Source organism: Mastomys coucha, unplaced genomic scaffold, assembly GCF_008632895.1.
Source record: "Mastomys coucha isolate ucsf_1 unplaced genomic scaffold, UCSF_Mcou_1 pScaffold21, whole genome shotgun sequence".
NCBI classification, from domain to species: Eukaryota; Metazoa; Chordata; class Mammalia; order Rodentia; family Muridae; genus Mastomys; species Mastomys coucha.
The window spans coordinates 35,727,259-35,732,657 of NW_022196904.1; the positions used below are offsets into that span (position 1 = coordinate 35,727,259).

General features: G+C 51.7%; 1 pseudogene; it reads left to right on the forward strand.

Moving 5' to 3' along the window:
* The first annotated feature begins 1,316 nt into the window (after positions 1-1,316).
* LOC116101216 lies at positions 1,317-5,116 on the forward strand (annotated as a pseudogene).
* The last annotated feature ends 283 nt before the right edge of the window (positions 5,117-5,399 follow it).

Genomic DNA, 5,399 nt, shown 5'->3' on the forward strand with positions numbered 1-5,399 from the left:
TGGCCTGAATACACTATGTGCACCAGTCAAACATGGAACTCACAGAGAGCCACCAGCCCCTGCCTCCTAAGTTGTGGAATCAATGGTGTGCACCAAAACATGCAGCTGCCAAGCTGAACACTCATGAGGCTCCTGGAGGGAAGTGATATTTTCTGGTTGCTGTTTCTTAGAAAAGGGTCTGACATAAACCCAGGCTGGTCTCATCTTGAAATGGAGCTCAGGATCTAGGAACAAGAAAGAGAAACGTCACTGTGACCCCAACACAGTTCAGGGTGGGTGACACTCCCCTGGAATACCCTGACTTCTCATATTCTTGAATCAAAGAGTGATCAGACTATAGTAATAGGCACCATAACTTCTTTTTATTTTTTCCTTTTTTTTCTTTTCATTTGTTTTTTTAGACAAGGATTGTCTGTGTAGTCCTGGTTGTCCTGGAACACACTCTGTAGACCAGGCTGGCCTCAAACTCAGAAATCTGCCAGCCTCTGCCTCCCAAGTGCTAGGATTAAAGGCATGTGCCACCCCTGCCAGGCTGCACCACAACTTTTATTTATTTTATTTTATTGGTTTGTTTAAGACAGCTCTACAAATAACCTTGACTGTCTTGAATCTCACTATGTGGACTAGGTTAGTGTACATCACAGACTACTAGAGCCTAAAATCACAAGGAATCACCTGCCTCTGGTGTCAAAGTGCTGGGAAAGAAGGTGTGCACAACTACACCCAGCTCCCAAACTTCTAATGGGAACAATAAAATCAGTGATCCAGAGATCCAAGTCCAAGAAGGAAATAATTTTGTCACTTGCAAAAACAGGATTTGTATCTGTGGAGAGCTTGCAACCCTCTTGGCTACCACTGGTGCTAAGAATTTGTTCTAACTTCTAGTTTCTGAGAATGATCTTGGTCCTGAGATACAGAACCTTCCTTAGAGCTCTGTGTTGGGGGTCACGAGCAACTCTACCATCCTTTCACACTCCTTCACCATCACCACTAACCTTGCCATCTGGCTACAGTAACCGGAACACCAACAGCTCCAGGAACAGCTGATCCTGCCCCACCCACCTCAGCCCTGGGAAGGTATCCAGGGTGACCTAGGGCCTACTGGACAGCAGATAAAACTGGGCCTTCCCTGCCACAGGCCTGAGGTTGAGAGCAGAGAATCTACCTAGGTCAGCAAGGGCAGGGCTTTGGCCACCCTCTGGGTGCCAACAGTACAGGGGTGGGGCTGGAGTAGGAGAATGAGGGTTTTTAAGGGCTCCATGAGGAGCCTCCTCAGCTCCAAGCTCACTGCCTGCTGCTCCTGGACACCAGGTACCATGTAGTTCCTGATCCTGTTCCTTGCCCTGTCCCTAGCAGGGATTGGTGAGATGAGGGAAGTGGGAGAGGACAGAGCCCTGACTCTCATGCTGCCTTTAGCCCTGGACATCCCTTTCCCCTCTCCCCTTGTCCCAGCTACATCCTGAAGCACCACCTGCTCCTCCTTCTCTGCCCCTGCACACTGCAGAGTCCCTCCCAGTCTTTGCTCCCATGCCAGCCTCCTGTTCCTTCACTTTTTCCAGAACTTTCTCAACCTCCTTAGCCACCTGATCATCTCTGGGCTTCTCCAGTCTTTCTAAGGAACCCAACCCCTTACCAACATTAGGACCTCAGATGTCTCTCTAGTTCATCATTTTTCCTAGAGCTTAATAGTCCAACCCCTGAGTCAGGGGCTTGCCTAAATCCCACACTCGTACCTTTGGCTCTGCAGCAGCTTCAAGCCCTCAGCTGTGTTCTCCACATCCTGACAATTTGTCCCACATCTACTCAAGTTGCTCAGTTTATAACAAAAGTTTCACTTCTCAAATTGGCTTGTGACTTCAGATGGGTTCCCCCCCACACACTTCTGTTGGGGAAGGATCTGCCCAAGTCCCTTCTGCCTGGCTGTTTGATTTAATCTGGTTTTTGGAGGAGGAGTCAGATGGCAGATGCCAGACTTGGACATCAAGTATCTTCATCAATCACTTGCCCCCTTGGCAGGGTCTCTCACTGAATGGGAAGTTTCTGTTAGGCTATAATGGCTGTCCAGCCAGCCTCAGGGGAATCCTCCTGTTTCCACCTCCCCAGCTCTGGGGTTACAGGTGCACAGCGCCACACCTGACTTTTCACCTGGGTTCTGGAGGGTTCCGCTCAGGTGCTAATGCTTGCACGGCCAGTCCTGTAGCAACCTAGCCATCTGCTTCGAGCTCTTGGGAATAAGTTCTGAGCTAGTGTCTCATGATGTAGCCCAGGCCTGTCTTCAGTCCAAGGCCATCCTCCTGCCTCAGCCTGCTGTGTACTGGGATTACAGATGAGTGCTGCCCTCCCTGGCTTGCCAAGCTTCCTTCTCTTTCCAAATGCTGTGCTTTGGACCGCAGTTCCCTCTCATGCCTCAGGTCCTGAGCTGCAGGCTCCTCAGTGTTTCTAACCTTCACCAGCTCCTGTCCTGTCTCACAGGAGCCCCACTGCACAGCTCTAGTTCCCACTGTGTGCAGGACACTCCACAGACCCCAGAGCCAAACCCTAGTACCTCACATTAGCTGGGCCTCCCTCTGCCTCACAGTGGCCTGACTTGCTTTAACTCCTTTTCCACTCCTGTCCTGAGGCTGCCTCCAAGAGATCCCTGGGCCTCACCAATACCTAGATCATTTGCCCCACCTCCACAGGAAGCACAGGCTTTTGTCCACAGTCCCCCAGAAATTCCACTTTTCACTGCTTGTCCCATTTCAAGCTCCAGTCTTAGGGAGCCCCACAGCTCTTAAATATCATCTCGACCACAGACTCTTACAGGAGCCCACCCAGCAGTCTTGACCCTGTCCCTTTGACCTGGAAACCCCTCATTCTCTCCCATCCCAGCTGGCCACTTCATGCACAATTCAACAAATCCCAGATCATTCCTCAGCTCCCTTTCCTGGATTCATTTATTCACTCAAGTCTAGTTTTCTGAGACCTCACCCTTTCCAGTATTCCCAAAACCCAGCCCAGGCCTTGACGTCTTCTCAAGCCTTGGACACTCTAAATGCCAAATCAAAGGATTTCATCCTCATTGGACTAAGAATGCACTGGACTCCTCCCCCGCTTCTCTCTCTCTCTGTTTCTCTCCCTCTCTTTCTCTTTCTCTCTCTGTCTGTCTCTGTCTCCTTGCCCTGCCCTCCCTTAGCCTAAAACTATACAGGCCCTGACATTATATCAGATTCCTGCTTCAAGCGTTACATCTGTCCCCACAGCAGAGATCTCCCTACCCACGACCAGTCATATATGGACCCATTCCGAGGATCCTCTGGCCATGTCCTTTGATCTCAGCCTTGCTTAACTGTGTTCCCCAACAGTACACCTTCCTATCTGTGCCAACCCTCCCCTCCCCCATTGCCCCTGTTACAGATGCTGTGCTTCCTGTCCAGTCTCGGATTGTTGGGGGATTTAACTGTTAGGAGAACTCCCAACCCTGGCATGTGGCTGTGTAGTACTTCAGGGGCTATTTATGTGGGGCTGTCCTGTTGAACCCCAACTGGGTTCTCACGGCTGCCCACTGCTATAATGAGTGAGTAAGGGAGGAGACAGGAAAGCAGGGTGGCAGCCAGAGGACATGACTCCAGGATAGGCTGGGGTACTGAAGGGCAGGAGGGTGGGACTGGCTGAAAGTCTATCCATGACCTCCTGGGTCTCTCTTTGGGCCTCTCTCCAGGCTTGGGTTCAGAGTCCTGTTTCTTCCTTTTCTGTCTTATTGTCTGTCTCCTGTCTGTATTCATTCACATCTGATTGTCTCTGTGGCCATAGGTCACTGTGTGTCTCCCTCTTGTGTCTCTGCCCAGCCCTGTCTGGGTCTGGGTCTCATGTGTTCTCTTTTATCAGTACAAACTACAGTGAGGACCAGGTCTCTAGGACCCCTGAGGATAGAAAGTGCTGTCCCTGAAGGTAGGGGGTGAGAGAAGTCCCCACTTTCCTCAGATCACCTTGGCATTTAGGACCTTCTGTCCATTTAGGACACACAGAGAAGGGCTGGTCAGAGCTGGAGCTGGGTGAGGTAACTGAGTACCAAGAGAGAGCTGGATGCTGGGGGTTGAGGGCAGAGAGCTCAGACCTTGGGCTGCACGCCAGGGCTTAGTGTCTGGGGAAGTTTAGTCTGGTCCCAGCTGCACTTGAGCAGCTCTCAGGCCTGCCCCCTCCTCTCTGCCCCATCTTTACAGTCTTCTGTTCCTGCCTCTATCTCTCTGCCTCTGTCTCTATATGCCTCTGTGTGTGTGTGTGTGTGTGTGTGTGTGTTTGTGTGTGTGTGTGTGTGTGTGTGTGTGTGTGTGGTGTGTCTGTGTCTTTGTGTGTTTGGGGGGTTAAGTCTGTGCATGTGTGTCTGCCTTTCTGTGTCTATCTGTGTGTGTTTGTTTCTGTCTCTTTCTATATCTGTGTATGTGTATGTCTTTCTGTCAATGTGTGTTTCTGTCTCTGACTCTCTCTTCCTTCCTCCATGCCTCCTCCTCTCTTCCCCTGTACTCTGCCCAATCTCCCTGGTTGCCTACTCTCACTCCCTCCATCACCTTCCCCGCCCCCAGCAAGTACAAGGTATGGCTGGGCAAAAACAACTTTTTCAAGGATGACCCCTCTGCTCAGCACCAGCTTGTCAGCAAAGCCATCCCTCACCCTGGCTTCAACATGAGCCTCATGATGGACATGAGCCTCACAAACTAATGTGGACCTCAGCAATGACCTGATGCTGCTGCGCCTCAGCGAGCCTGCTGAAATCACAGATGTTGTGAAGCCCCTTGACCTCCCCACTGAGGAGCCCACTGTGGGGAGCAGATGCCTTGCCTCAGGCTGGAGCAGCATTACACCCACAGAGGAGTGGGAGTCTGGTCCAAGCATTGCATCTGGGTGCAGGGGAGGGGCAGAGGGGACTGGGTTAGCTTCTGCTCACCACCCTCTTGCCTCCTGATCCACAGTCGAAGACCCAGATGATGTCCAGTGTGTGTACCTCGAGCTCTTTCCCAATGAGGACTGTGCCAAAGACCACGAAGAGAAAGGGACAGATACCATGCTGTGTGCAGGAGAGATGGACGGGGGGGGGGGGGGGGGGGGGGGGGGGGGGGGAAAGACACTTGCAGGGTGAGACAGCCCCTCCCTGCCATGAGGTGAAGGGATGAAAGAGGGAACTGAGGTTTTTGGTTCCCTCTTCAACACTCAGGCTAGGCAGGCACTTTGCATCCTTCTCAATGAATGGGATGCATGCTGGGAGGGAAGGATTCTGTAGATGATACTACTTATCCTCTTTGACTTGGCTTCAAAACTGTCCTGTCCACCCCTCATTCCAACCCCTTGTCCCTATAAGAGCTGGCCTCCTAAGAGCTGGATTCCCTCACCTCCTGGCCACAGCTGCCTCTTAGAGTCCCTGT